Source organism: Globicephala melas, chromosome 2, assembly GCF_963455315.2.
Source record: "Globicephala melas chromosome 2, mGloMel1.2, whole genome shotgun sequence".
In the NCBI taxonomy this organism is placed as follows: domain Eukaryota; kingdom Metazoa; phylum Chordata; class Mammalia; order Artiodactyla; family Delphinidae; genus Globicephala; species Globicephala melas.
The window spans coordinates 27033997-27050361 of NC_083315.2; positions in this window are offsets into that span (position 1 = coordinate 27033997).

The following is a 16365-nucleotide window of genomic DNA, read 5'->3' on the forward strand; positions in this document are numbered from 1 at the left end:
GTCAGAATGGCCACCAGCAAAACTTCTACAAAGAATAAATGCTGAAGGGGTTGTGGAGAAATGTGTACCCTCGCTTCAAAGTGGGACATGGTAAGAGCCAGTAATGAAAACACAAACGAGGTGCCTTGGAAAGGTAGATATTGAGCTACCATTCAATCAAGCATACCCACTGCTGGGCCTCCCTATCGCCTGAGAGGTTGTGAATCAAAAAAACACATGCTAGCAATCCTGCACTCCAGGAATATTTACCGCAGCCAACACTTGGAAGCAACAAAAATGTCCGCCAACCGAGGAATGCACAAAGCAGTAGTGGTCCATGTACACAATGGAATATTACTCCAATTAAAAAAATATAAATTCAATTTAGAAACCAAATATAAGTAAGGAAAAATCAACTTTTGCGGAGTTATCCGGGCACATTCCACTGTAATGTATAACCGAGGAACACCACTGGCAGAAAGGTCTGTTTCCCTTGTTACCAGAGTGGGGAGAAGAGAAATGCTGCCACCCAATGGCCGTTACCTGCCACAGCAGCTTTAAAACCTGTGCTTATGATCACTTCCTATGCTCAAGTACTGGAGGGCTGTAAATGAAACCTGCCCTCAAAATGTCTTCAGGGAGGTAATGGCCAAAATATTTCAAAATGAGGCAAATACTTCAAGAAAACCATTTGAAGAGGTAAGCTGTACTCACAGTTTGAAGAAAAACAGGACATGCCTGAAAGCTCAATTTCAAGGGATTATGAGATGCATGCAAATCCAACCACAAAGAGGTATCAGCTCACACCAGTCAGAATAAACATCAGCAGAAAAACTACAAACAATAAATGCTGAATGGGTTGTGGAAAAGTGCATACCCTCATCTTTAAGTGGGACGTAACCTGGTAAAAGCCACTAATGAGAACAGAATGGAGGTGCCTTTACAAGGTAAACATTTGTCTGCCATATGATCCAGCAGGCCCATTCCTGCACGTATAACCGAAGAAGACAGAATTGGAAAGACACAGGCAGGCAAATGTGCATTGCAGCAGTACTACAATAGCCAAGACATGGAAGCAACCAAAAAGTCCACCAACAGATGAGTGGACAAAGAACTGGTACACGTACAGATGGAATATTAGCCAAGGAAAAAAATGACACGATGCCATTTGCAGCACAGTAGATGAATCCAGAAGTAATCACGCAACTTGTAGTAAGTCAGAAAGCGAAAGACACGTATCCTACGATATCACTTATAGGTGTTACCTAAAAATTGATACCAGTGAAGATATTTTCACAGAGAAAGGCAATCATAGATTCATTAAACAAACTTATGGTTCACCAATGGAAAGGCGTGAGGATTGGATACATTAGGATGCTGGGTTAAACAGAGATATACAAACACAGGTGAAGTATAAAATCACCATAGACCTATGGAATACCACGAGAAGACTACTCAACATTGTGTCATAACCTACAATGGGAAAAGGATCCAAAGAACAATAGATATATGTATATATGTAAAACAACAACATCTTGCACACCTAGAACAAGCAAAAAATTGTAATCACCCTTGCTGTGATAAAAAATGAAAATTAGATTTAAAAAACGAACAAGAAGTAGTCAGATATAAACTTAAGGGGTTTTTCCTGGCACATTCCATTCTAATAGAGAACCTAGAACATGACTTCCATTGAGGCACTGTTGCTCTAGTAACCAGAATAGGTAAAGGAGAACTGCTGCCGCCTTGTGGCCGTTTCACACAACAGCTGCTCTAAACCCAGCGCTAATGGTTACTTGATAGTCAAAATAATTGCAGGCCTGTAAATGACACCTGCCCTCAAAACAAATCCTTGGGTCGTAAATCGAGCAAAAATCTCAAAGATGTGTGCATATATCAAAACGAAAATTTCAAGAGCCAGATTTTACGCACATTTTGTATTCTCTTTCTTTTTTTTTTTTTTATTAAAAAAGGGCATGGGAAAATGCTTAACATCAGGAATTAATAAAACCGTGCAAATCCAGTCTACAAAAACTTTCACCTCACAGTCGTCAGAATGATCATCAGCAAAAAGAGGCTACAAAGTATAAATGCTGAAGGGGTTTTAGAGAACTGTGTACCCTCTAGCTGCTGGTGGGATGTAACCTGGTAACAGCCAGTACTGAGAAGAGAATGAAGGTGTGTTTAAAGGTAAAAATTGAGCTACCATGTGATCTGGTAGGCCAATTGATGGGCCTATCACCTGAGTAGACCTGAATCAAAAAGGCACAGACTGCAAACCTGCACTGCAGCAACATGTACCAGAGCCAAGACCTGGAAGAAACCAAAATGTCCAGCACCAGAAATAGGCACCAAGAAGAAGTCGTCCATGTACACAATGGAATACTAGCCATGGAAAAGCATGGAACAGTGCCACAGGCACCACCATAGAAGGATCTAGAGATATTCACCCAACTTGAAGTAAGAAAGAAACCGAAAGAAAGATATCCTATTACATCACTTATAGGTGTTACATAAAAATTGATACCCATGAAATAATTTCCAAGAGAAGGACACTCACAGATTCAGAAAACCAAATTATGTTTAACCAAATGGAAAGGTGTAAGGAATGTATGAATTAGGATATGGGGGTTAACAGACATGTACTAATATATATGAAATATATAATCACAAAATAGCTATGGAATACCAAGAGAGGTCTACTCAACACTCTGTAATAACCTACGCGGGAAAGGATCCAAAGATGAATAGATCGATACATATATATAATGAACCAGATTCTGTACACCTAGAACACACACATTTTTCGCAAATTTGCTCTGATAAATAATAAAAATTATATTTTAAAAGCAAACTAGAAGTAAGGAGATATTAGCTCTTGGGGGTTTTCCCTGGCACATTCCACTCTAATTTTCAGCCTACAAACACGATTTCCAGGAAAGCTGTTGCCTAAAATATCAGAGATGGAAATGTAGAAATGCTGCCGCCTTGTGGCCGTTTCCCGCAAGAGCTGCTTTAAAACCACAGCTAATGGTCACTTAACATTCACAAGGACGCAGGACTTGTGCGTCCCACCCACTGCTGGGCCTATCACCTGAGAAAATGAGAATCGAAATGTCACATGCTGGCAATCTTGCACTATAGCAATATTTAATATAGACAACACTTGGAAGCAACAAAAATGTCCATCAACAGAGGAATGCACCAAGAAGTGGTCCATATACACAATGGAATATTACTCCAATAAAAATATAAATTAAATTTAAAATCAAACAAAAGTAAGGAGACATCAGCTTTTGGGGTTTTATCCAGGCACATTCCACTCTAATTTATAACCGACAAAGACCACTGGCTGGAGGTCTGTTTCCCTAGTACCAGCATGGGGAATGAAGAAAGGCTGCCACACTCTGGCCATTACCTGCAAAAGCAGCTTTAAAGCCTGTGCTAATGGTCACTTCATGTGAACAAGTACTGCAGGGCTGTAAATCAAACCTTCCCTCAAAATGTCTTGAGGAACGTAATGGCCAATAAATTTCAAAATGTGACACATACTTTAAGAAAACACTTTGAAGAACTAAGCTGTAATCACAGATTGAAAAATAAAATACATGCCTTAAAGCTCAATTTCAACGGATTATGAGTCACATGCAAATTCAACCACAAAGAGGTATCAGCTCACACCAGTCAGAATATCCATCAGCAAGAAAACTACAAACAATAAATGCTGAATGTGTTGAGGAGAAATGCATACCCTCAACTTTAAGTGGGATGTAACCTGGAAAGAGCCACTAATGAGAACAGAATCGTGGTGTATTGAAAAGGTAAACCCTGAGATACCATATGATACAGGAGGCCCACTCCTGGGCCTATCACATAAGAAGACAGAATTGGAAAGACACAGGCAGGCAAATGTGCAGTGCACCAGTATTACAATAGCCAAGACATGGAGGCAACCAAAAAGTCCATCAAGAGGTAAGTGGACAAAGAAAAACTGGTACATGTACAGATGGAATATTAGCTAGGGAAAAAAATGAAGCAATGCCATTTGCAGCACCAAAGATGATTCTGGAGGTAATCAGGCAAATTGCACTAAGACAGCAAAAGACACATATCATATAATATCACTTATAGGTGTTAGCTAAACATTGATAACAATGAAGATATTTCCACAGAGAAAGGCAATCACAGATTCATTAAACAAAGTTATGGTTCACCAAATGGAAAGGTGTGAGGATTGGATACATTAGGATATTGGGGTTAACATAGATATAGAAACACATGTTAAATATACAGTCACCAAGATCTACGGAATACCAAGAGAAGACTACCCAACATTGTGTCATAACCTACATGAGAAAACGATCTGAAGAAGTATAGATACATGTATATGTGTAAAAGAACCATATCTTGCACACCTAGAACAAACAAAACATTTTAATCAAATTTGCTCTGATAAAAAATAAAAATTAAATTTAAAAAAGAAGAAGTAATGAGACATAAATTTAAGGGGATTTTCCCTGGCACATTGCATTCTAATTTTCAACCAGAACGCGACTTCCATTAAAGCTCTGTCATCACTAATAAAGCAGCTTTATAAGCAATGTTGAAGGTAGCTTAAAAGAAGTCTCACTAATTGTTCATAGTAACAAGAAAACAAACAAAAGTAAAAGTCTCACTGCAAAAAGTATACATAGAGTAAGGTTAGTAGATCAAACACTTATTAAACTTCTGTAAAGAATAAAAGACAATAGTAGTACGATTTTTAAAAAAAGAGAGGGCCCAAATAAATCAGAAATGAAAGAGATGATGTTACAAGAGCCACAACAGAAATACAAAGTATCCTAAGATACACACAGGGTAACTCAGGGCTCAGACTGGACAGAGCCCACTCTCCATTCCCCTGTACATGACTTACAGGAGCTTCAGGAACTAAGGAGGGGGTCCCTGAGGAGAGGCACAAGATAGAAGATATTAGGCATTAACATGACTGCATTCATCTTAAACGTGCCTGAACTACATTCACACGAGATGATTTTGTCCTGTATGTACATCAGCACCTCTAGTCGGACCTGCAGATCTTTGGCTTCACCACCTCTACTGACAGCATTAGCTTCACCTGCTGTGGACCGTCTCCTATAGGATTTCTAGAACCACAAAGCATCGAAGCTTCACAGGCCCTAGAGTCTGTGCGACTCCACTCCCAGTCTCAGAGTCTCAACTGCACTCAGAGACTCAGAGTCTCAACAGAGACTCCACTCTTGGAGGGCACACACAAAGTAGTGGGCACATCAGGACCCAGGGAAGGAGCAGTTACCCCACAGGCAAATGACCATACCTACCTGCTAGTTTTAGAGGGTGTCCTGCAGAGGCAGGGAGTGGCTGTGGCTCACCATGGGGGCAACGACACTGGCAGCAGAAGTTCTGGGAAATACTCCTTGGTGTGAGCCCTCCCAGAGTCCACCATTAGCACCACCAAGAGCAAGGTAGGCTCCAGTGCTGGGTCGTCTCAGGCCAAACAATGAACAGGGAGGAAAGCAAGCCCCATGTATCAGCAGACAAGCGGATTAAACTTTTTATTAAAATTTTATTTAATCCACAGACAAGCAGATTAAAGCTCTGCCCACCAGAGCAACACCCAGCTCTACCCACCACCAGTCCCTCCCATAAGGAAGCTTGCACAAGCCTCTAAGATAGACTCAATCACTGGAGAGCAGACAGCAGAAGCAAGAAGAACTACAATTCTGCAGCCTGTGGAAGGAAAACCACATTCACAGAAAGATAGAGAAAATGAAAAGGCAGAGGATTTTATACCAGATCAAGGAACAAGATAAATCCTCAGAAAAACAATGAAATGAGGTGGGGATAGGCAACCTTCCAGTAAAAGAATTCAGAATGATGATAGTGAAGATAATCCAAGACCTTGGAAAAAGGATGGAGGCAAAGATCGAGAAGATGCAAGAAATAGTTAACAAAGACCTAGAAGAATTAAGGAACAAAACCTAGAAGAATTAAAGAACAAACAAACAGAGATGAACAATACAATAACTGAAAATGAAAAACACACTAAAAGGAATCAGTAGCAGAATAACTGTGGCAGAAGAACGGATAAGTGACCTGGATGACAGAAAGGGGGAAATCACTGCCGTGGAACAGAATAAAGAAAAAGAATGAAAATAAATGAAGACACCATAACAGACCTCTGGGACAACATTAAATGGAATAGCATTCACATTATAGGGGTCCCAGATGGAGAAGAGAGAGACAAAGGACCCGAGAAAGAGATTATGGTTGAAAACTTCCCTAGCATGGGAAAAGAAATAGCCACTGAAGTCCACGAAGTGCAGAGAGTCCCAGGCAGGATAAACCAAAGGAGAAAAATGCCGAGACACACAGTAATCAAATTGACAAAAATTAAAGACAAAGAAAAATTATTGAAAGCAACAAGGGAAAATGACAAATAACATAGAACGGAACTCCCATAAGGTTAACAGCTGATTTCTCAGCAGAGAATCTACGAGCCAGAAGGGAGTGGCATGATAAATTTAAAGTGATGAAAGGGAAGAACCTACCACTATGAGTACTCCACCCAGCAAGTATCTCATTCTGATTTGATGGGGAAATCAAAAGCTTTACAGAGAAGCAAAAGCTAAGAGAACTCAGCACCACCAAATCAGCTCTACAACAAATGCTAAAGGAACTTCTCTAAGTGTGAAATACAAGAGAAGAAAAGGACCCACCAAGACAAACCCATAACAATTAAGAAAATAGTAATAGAAACATACATATCAATAATTACCTTAAACGTGAATGGATTAAATACTCCAACCAAAAGACACAGGCTAGCTGAATGGATACAAAAACAAGATCCATATATATGCTGTCTAGAAGAGGCCAATTTCAGACCTAGGGACACATACAGACTGAAAGTGAGGGGATGGAAAAATATATTCCAGGCAAATGAAAATCAAAAGAAAACTGGAGTAACAATACTCATATCAGATAAAATAGATTTTAAAATAAAGAATATTACAAGAGACAAGGAAGGACACTACATAATGATCAAGGGATCAATCCAAGAAGATATAACAATTATAAATATATATGTATTCAACATAAGAGCACCTCAATATATAAGGCAACTGCTAACAGCTCTAAAAGAGGAAATCGACAGTAGCACAATAATAGCAGGGGACTTTAACACCTCACCTACACCAATGGAGATCATCCAGACAGAAAATTAATAAAGAAACACAAGCTTTAAATGACACAATAGACCAGATAGATTTAATGGATATTTATAGGACATTCCATCCAAAAACAGCACATTACACGTTCTTACCAATGGCACACGGAACATTCTCCGGGATAGATCATATCATGGGTCACAAATAAAGCCTCAGTAAATTTAAGAAAACTGAAATCATATCTAGGAGCTGTTCCGACCACAATGCTATGAGATTAGAAATCAATTACAGGGAAAAATGCGTAAAAAACACAAACACATAGAAGCTTAACAATAAGTTACTGAATAACCAAGAGACCACTGAAGATTCAAAGAGGAAATCAAAAACTACCTAGAGACAAATGACAACAAAACCACGATGATCCAAAACCTACGGGATGCAGCAAAAACAGTTCTAAGAGGGAAGTTTATAGCAATACGAGCCTACCTCAAGAAACCAGAAAAATCTCAAGTAAACAATCTAACCTTACACCTAAAGGAACTAGAGAAAGAAGAACAAAACCCAAAGTTAGTAGAAGGAAAGAAATCATAAAGATCAGAGCAGAAATAAATGAAATAAAAACAATAGCACAGATCAATAAAACTAAAAGCTGGTTCTTGAGAAGACAAAAAAATTGATAAACCTTTAGCCAGACTCAAGAAAAAGAGGGAGAGGTCTCAAATCAATATAATTAGAAGTGAAAAAGGAGAAGTTGTAACCGACACCACAGAAATACGAAGCATCCTATGAGACTACTACAAGCAACTCTATGCCAATAAAATTGACAACCTGGAAGAAATGGACAAATTCTTAGGAAGGTATAAGCTTTCAAGACTGAACCCGGAAGAAATACAAAATATGAATAGACCAATCACAAGTAATGAAATTGAAACTGTGATTAAAAATCTTCCAACAAACAAAAGTCCAGAACCAGATGGCATCAGACGTGAATTCTATCAAATATTTAGACAAGAGCTAACACCCAACCTTCTCAAACTCTTCAGAAATTTTCAGGGGAAGGAACACTCCCAAACTCATTCTATGAGGCCACCATCACCCTGATACCAAAACCAGACAAAGATACTACAGAGAAAGAAAATTAGAGACCAATAACACTGATGAATATAGATGTAAAAATCCTCAACAAAATACTAGGAAACAGAATTGAACAATGCATTAAAAGGATCATATACCATGATCAAGTGGCGTCTATCCCAGGGATGCAAGGATTCTTCAATATACACAAATCAATCAATGTGAAACACCATATTAACAAATTGTAGAATAAAAATGTGATCATCCCAATAGATGCAGGAAAAGCTTTTGACAAAATTCAACACACATTTATGATAAAAATTCTCCAAAAAGTGGGCATAGAGGGAATCTACCTCAACATAATAAAGGTCGTATAAGACAAACCCACAGCAAACATCATTCCCAATGGCAAAAACTAAAAGCATTTCCTCTAAGATCAGGAACAAGACAAGGATGTCCACTCTCACCACTATTAGTCAACATAGTTTTGGAAATCCTAGACACAGCAATCAGAGAAGAAAAAGAAATAAAAGGAATACAAACTGGAAAAGAAGAAGTAAAATTGTCACTGTTTGCAAATGACACGATACTACACATAGTGAATCCTAAAGATGCCACCAGAAAACTACTAGAGCTAATCAATGAATCTGGTAAAGTTGCAGGATACAAAATTAATGCACAGAAATCTCTTACATTCCTATACACTAACAATGAAATGTCAGAAAGAGAAATTAAGGAAACAATCCCATTCAGCATTGCAAAGAAAAAAATAAAATACATAGGAATGATTCTACCTAAGGAGGTAAAAGACCTGTACTCAGAAAACTATAAGACACTGCTGAAAGAAATCAAAGATGAAATAAACAGATGGAGGTATAAACCATGTCCTTGGATTAGAAGAATCAATATTGTGAAAATGACTATACTACCCAAAGCAATCTACAGATTCAATGCAATCCCTATCAAATTATCAGTGGCATTTTCTACAGAACTAGAACCAAAAAATCTTAAAATATATATGGAGACATAAAAGACCCTGAATAGCCAAAGCAGTCTTGAGGGAAATTAAAAGAGCTGGAGGAATCAGACTTCCTGACTTCAGACTATACTACAAAGCTACACTAATCAAGACTATGTGGTACTGGCACAAAAACAGAAATATAGATCAATGGAACAGGATAGAAAGCCCAGAGATAAACCTACGTACCTATGGCTAACTCATCTATGACAAAGGAGGCAAGGATATACAATGGAGAGAAGACAGTCTCTTCAGTAAGTGGTGCTGGGAAAACTGGACAACTACATGTAAAAGGATGAAATTAGAACACTCCATCACATCATACACAAAAATAACCTCAAAATTGATTACAGATCTAAATGTAAGACGAGACACTATAAAACTCTTAGAGGAAAACATAGGCAGAACACTCTATGACATAAATCACAGCAAGATTCTTTTTGACCCACCTCCTAGAGAAGTGGAAATAAAAACAAACAAATGGGACCTAATGAAACGTCAAAGCTTTTGTACAGCAAAGGAAAATAAGACGAAAAGACAACCCACAGAATGGGAGAAAATGTTCTCAAATGAAGCAAATGACAAAGGATTAATCTCCAAAATTTACAAGCAGCTCATGTAGCTCAATATCACAAAAGCAAACAACCCAATCCAAAAATGGGCAGAAGACCTAAATAGACATTTCTCCAAAGAAGATATACAGATTGCCAACAAACACATGAAAGGAAGCTGAACATCACTAATCATTAGAGAAATGCAAATCAAAACTACGTGAGGTATCACCTCCCAGCAGTCAGAATGGCAATCATCGAAAAATCTACAAACAATAAATGCTGGAGAGGCATTTATTGGAGAAAAAGGAAGACTCTTGCACTGTTGGTGGGAATGTAAATCGATATAGCCACTAGGGAGAACAGTATAGAGTTCCTTAGAAAACTAAAAATAGAAGTACCATACGACCCAGCATTCCAACTACTGGCCATTTGCCCTGAGAAAATCATAATTCAAAAAGAGTTATGTTCAACAATGTTCATTGCAGCTCTATTTACAATAGCCAGGACATGGAAGCAACCTAAGTGTCCATCGACAAATGAATGGATAAAGAAGATCTGGCACATATATACAATGGAATATTACTCAGCCATAAAAAGAAACAAAACTGAGTTATTTGTAGTGAGGTGGATGGACTTAGAGTCTGTCCTACACAGTGAAGTAAGTCAGAAAGGGAAAAACAAATACCATATGCTAACAGAGATATACGGAATATAAAGAAAAAAAAAGTTTGTGAAGAACCTAGGGGCAGGACAGGATTAAGGACACAGACGTACAGAAAGGACTTGAGGACACAGGGAGGGGGAAGGGTAAGCTGGGACAAAGTGAGAGAGTGGCATTGACATATATACATTACCAAATGTAACATTGATAGCTACTGGGAAGCAGCCACATAGCACAGGGAGATCAGCTTGGTGCTTTGTAACCACCTAAAGGGGTGGGAAGGAGATGCAAGAGGGAGGGCATATGGTGATATATGTATAGCTGATTCACTTTGTTATACAGGAGAAACTAACACTCCATTGTAAAACAATTATACTCCAATAAAGTTGTAAAATGAAAAAAAAATAAGGACAGAAAGCCCAGAGATAAACCTACACACGTATGTTCAACTAATCTATGACAAAGGAGGCAAGACTACAGTGGAGAAAAGACAGTCTCTTCAAACAGTGGTGCTAGGAAAAAAGGACAGCTACATGTAAAAGAATGAAATTAGAACACTCCCTAACACCAAAAATAAATTCAAAATGGATTACAGACCTTAATGTAAGACCGGACAGTATTAAACTCTTAGAGGAAAACATAGGAAGAATACTCTGACATAAATCACAGCAAGATCTTTTTTGATCCACCTCCTAGAGTAACGTAATAAAAAAGAAAACTAAACAAATGTGACCTAATGAAACATAAAAGCTTTTGCAAAGCAATGGAAACTACAAACAAGACGAAAAGACAACCCTCAGAATAGGAGAAAATATTTGCAAATGAATCAATGGAAAAAGGTTTAATCTCCAGTATATATATAAGTACCACGTGCTAACAGATTGTGCCACTGGAACTTTTCCAGTATATATAAACAACTCATGCAGCTCAATGTTAAAAAAAAAAACAAACAACCCAATACAAAAATGAGAAGAAGATCTAAATAGACATTTCTCCCAAGAAGACATAGAGATGGCTAAGATGCACATGAAAGGCTGCTAAACATCACTAATTATTAGAGAAATGCAAATCAAAACTACAATGAGGTATCACTTCACACCTGTTAGAATGGGCATCATTTGAAAATCTACAAACAAATGCTGGAGAGGGTGTGGAGAAAAGGAACCCTCTTCCACGATTGGTGGGAATGTAAATTGATACAGTCACTATGGAGAACAGTATGGAGGTTCCTTAAAAAACTAAAAATAGTATTACATATGATCCAGCAATCCCACTACTGGGCATATACCCAGAGAAAACCATAAATCAAAAAGACACATTCACCACAATCTTCATTGCAGCACTATTTACAATAGCCAGGTAATGGAAGCAACCTAAATGCACACAGACAGACGGATGGAAAAAGATGTGGTACATATATAAAATGGAATGTTACTCAGCCATAAAAAGGAATGAAATTGAGTCATTGGTACAGACGTCGATGGATCTAGAGACTGTCATACAGAGTGAAGTAAGACAGAAAGAGAAAAAGAAATATTGTATATTAATGCATATATGTGGAACCAAGAAAAATGGAACAGATGAACCGGTTTGCAGGGCAGAAATAGAGACACAGATGTAGAGAACAAACGTATGGACACCAAGGGGGGAAAGCCGTGGGGTGGTGGTGGTGGTATGAGTTGGGGGATTGGGATTTACATGTATACATTTATATGTATAAAATCGATAACCAGAAAGAACCTGCTGTATAAAAATATAAATTAAATAAAATGAAAAAATTAAAAAAAATAAAACAGAACAAAAAGTTCTTCCTTTCACATACATGTATTTATATGAATGAATTATTTCCATGCTTATATCTATAAATACAAAAAAGAGTAATAAAATCTACCTTGAACCAAAAAAGAAAAAAAAAAAAAGAATCCACCAGTTATACAGAGGAAACCCCTATCAGGGCACTTGCTCCAGTGGCAAACAATTCTGAAGCTGGTCAGAGGTGGGAAATCGTCTCCCATGCAGCCAGCATCACCCCCGCAAGGAGCATCCTCATTTCAAAGCTGGGGGACCGTGCCGAGGCGTCTGTGAGTAAACGTGAGCTGAGCCCCAGGTCAGCTGCTGATGAACTGTTCCCACCCTTCCCAGGTAAAACACCTGAATAGGTACAAGGCCTTGAAAGCCTAGAGGAAGGGCCGGTGAGCCACACCACCGACAGTACGCAGGCCGACTTGGTGCCTGCAGGCCAGCCAGGATGATCCTGGCCCCGGGCGCTCTTCTGGAAGCTTTCCATTTCCCTGCCTGAGATACCCTCCTCTCCCATCTCCCACTGCTTCTTTCCTTCCTCACCTCTACCCAGGGAGAAATTCCAGCGACAGGTATGGGTGACACATCCTCTTCTTTAGCAGGTGGCAGCCTGGCAACTGCTGCAGAAAGTCCAGCAGAGCCCCACTCACATTGGGCCACCCACAAAGCCGTGGTCTCTCACTCCCTCCCACCAGCCCAGCCCCGAGACTGCTGACAGGGCAGAGAAAATGGCGTCAGGAAGAGCTGCAGGGGCTCTTGCTGCCTGGAGCCGTGTTTATATTGACCTCAACCCAGGCACACCTGGGGAGGGCTGGCCCGCACGGTCAGGCTGCCCAGGTCAGCCAATCATCACCCCTCAGGGTCTCGCAGTTGCAGAAAGTGGAACTTGCTGAATCGGCCAAGTCCAAGGAACAAGTGTGGGCTCCTGAGAGTCAGGATAGACAAGGGGCTGCAGCTCTGGCTTGTTTTCTAATCATTTTATCTGGCCCATGAGTGGGAGACAACTTCAAGAAAACCCTCTCCTAATGAGAGGAACCCAGGAGTCAAGGAGAGGAGGGGTGGGTGGTGGGTGGAGACAGAGGCCTGGTGCCCCGGGTGCAGTGGAAGTCTCTGGAAGATCAGGTGGAGGGAGGCTGCACAGAGTTATGCCCAGGGTCACAGACCTGTCGGAGCTGCTGTTTGTTAGTTCAAGTCCTGCTCTGAGGTGCTCTGTGTCAGCTCTGAGCGACAGGTGAGCTGGGGGTGCTCTGCAATGAGGGCTATGTGCACGGTTCCTGTGTGTCCAGCCCTGCCAGGGTGCCTTCCCATGGGAGCTCTGTATCCTGGGAGGGGCCTGACCATGAGAGCCCCATGGGCTGCTGGGTAGCTGCACAGGTGAGCTCCATATCCTGGGAGGTGCCTGACCATGCGAGCCCCCGTGGGCTGCTGGCGACCTGCCCAGCTGAGTTCCATATCCTGGGAGGAGCGTGACCACTAGAGCCCCAAGGGCTGCGGTGGCATGTGGGGGAACTGCCCTAGTGAACTCCATGTTTTGGGAGGGGCCTGACCACGAGAGCCCCGTGGGCTGCTGGGGATCTGGTAAAGGACGTCAGGACAGTCAGTGAAGTCACCGTGGATATACATCCAGTAGTTCCTAATTCCTACACCCTGCTGGTCATTCTACCACCCACCAGGACATGGTATTCTGTATTAGACTTCAATGATGCCTTCTTCTGTATTTCATTAGTCCCAGAGTCATAATAAATTTTGGCTTGTGAGTGGCAGGTCTCAACATACAACAAAAACAATACTGCTGGGCGGTCCTGCCCCAAGGGTTTAAAATTTCCCACACCATCTTTGGGGAAACGTTAGCTAAAGAACTAAAAGTTCTACTTCTCGAAAAGGGAACCCTCCTTCAATATTCAGACGACATTCTGATCGCCAGCCCTACTAAGGAGGCCTCTGAACTACCTAGCCAATAAAGGATAGAAGGTGTCCAAGAAAAAGGTTCAAATATCACAGACTAAGGTGACCTGGCTGGGCTTCATTCTCACAGAAGTTCGGAGAAGCCCATCCTAGGAAAGGGAAGAAGCCATTTGCAGCCTTACCCCTTCTAAAACTAGAAGACAGCTTAGGGGTTCCTGGGGAGGCCGGGGTTTGCTGCATCTGGATCCCTAACTACAGTCTAATAGCTGGGCCTCTATATGAAACATTGAAAGGAAAAGATGATGATCCTTTCGAATAGAATCCAGAAGCGGCCTTTCAAGAATGCAAAGAGCAGTCAATTCAGACCCTTGCCCTGAAACTCCCTAATTTAGCTAAACCCTTTGAACTTTACATTCCCGGTCAAAGGTGAATCACCCTTGGAGTATTAGTGCAAGAACTGGGACCACTTTAAATGGAACAACGCAAGAATGCCCTCCAGGTAGGAGAAGCTACAGTCACCAAGGGCTTGGCCCGCCGCCCCATCCGGCCAGGATACTGGGGGTATTTAAAAACCTGGAAATCAGCAGCCCGCAAAGCCAGCTCCCTCCTAAGGGAAAAGGACCCCACGTGGTGATCCTAACCACCCACCATGCCCTGAAGTTGCATGGGTCGCTCTGTGGGCACACTGACCTCAAGTGAGGAGGCCCTCCAACTCCAACGTCCAGAGAGTCAACCGGGGGCAACGGGCCCCCATGACGACTCCTGTGACCATCACTTGACATGTAGTTTCCTCAGAAAAGAACAGTGTGCCCCAAAAGAGCAGACTACTGCTTGCAGGATTTACTGCACCCAGAGGGGAGCTAATAAGCTTGGCGGGGGAACCGTATATCACACTGTCACCATAGAAAAACCTACAGACACTGCAGTGATGGCGGCCAATAAGACCGGCTGGACTCCTCGCTACTTCAAAATTTCTTGTGACTCTGGGACTAATGGAATACAGAAGAAGGCATCATCTAAGTCTAATACAGAATACCATGTCCTGGTGGATGGTAGAATGACCATCGGGGTGTAGGAATTAGGAACTACCAGATGTATATTCTCAGTTGCTTCACTGACTGTCCTGACGTCCTTTACCAAGTACACAGTAGCCCACAGGGCTCTCGTGGTCAGGCCCCTCCCAGGATATGGAGTTCACCTGTGCAGGTACCAAGCAAGACTCCTCACACAGGAAGCGTGCACATAGCCCCCATTGCAGAGCACCCCCAATTCACCTGTTGCTCAGGGCTGACGCAGAGCACCACAGAGCAGGACTTGAACTAACAAACAGCAGCTCCGACAGGTCTGTGACACTGGGCGTCACTCTGTGCGGCCTCCCTCCACCTGGTCTTCCAGGGACTTCCACTGTAGCCGGGACACCAGGCCTCTATCTCCACCCACCACCCCTCTTCTCCCTGACTCCTGGGTTCCTCTCATTAGGGGAGGGTCTTCTTGAAGTTGTCTCCCACTCATGGGCCAGATAAAATGATTAGAAAACAAGCCAGAGCTGCATCCCCTTGTCTGTCCTGACTCTCAGGGGCCCACACCTGTTCCTTGGAACTGGCTGGTTCATCAAGGTCCATTTTCTGCAGCTGTGAGCCCCTGAGGGGCGAGGATTGGCTGACCTGGGCAGCCTGACACTGCCGGCCAGCCCTCCCCAGGTGTGCCTGGTTTGAGGTCAATATAAACACTGCTCCAGGCAGCAAGAGCCCCTGCAGCTGTGTCTGACGCTATATTCTCCGCCCTGTCAGCAGTGTCGGGGCTGCGCTGGTGGGAGGGAGTGAGGGGCCACTGTTTTGTGGGTGGCCCAGTGTGAGTGGGGCTCTGCTGGGCTTTCTGCAGGAGTTGCCAAGCTGCCAACTGCTAAAGAAGAGGATGTGTCACCCATATCTGCTGCTGGAATTTCTCCCCGGGCAGAGGTGAGTAAGGCAAAAAGCAGTGCGGGCCGGGACAGGGAGGGTATCTCAGGCAGGGAAATGGAAAGCTTCCAGAAGAGCGCCCGGGGCCAGGATCATCCTGGCTGGCCTGCAGGCACCAAGTCGGCCTGCGTGCTGTCGCTGGTGTGGCTCTACGACCCTTCCTCTAGGCTTTCAAGTCCTTGCACACATTCAGGTGTTTTACCTGGGAAGGGTGGGAACAGTTCAGCAGCAG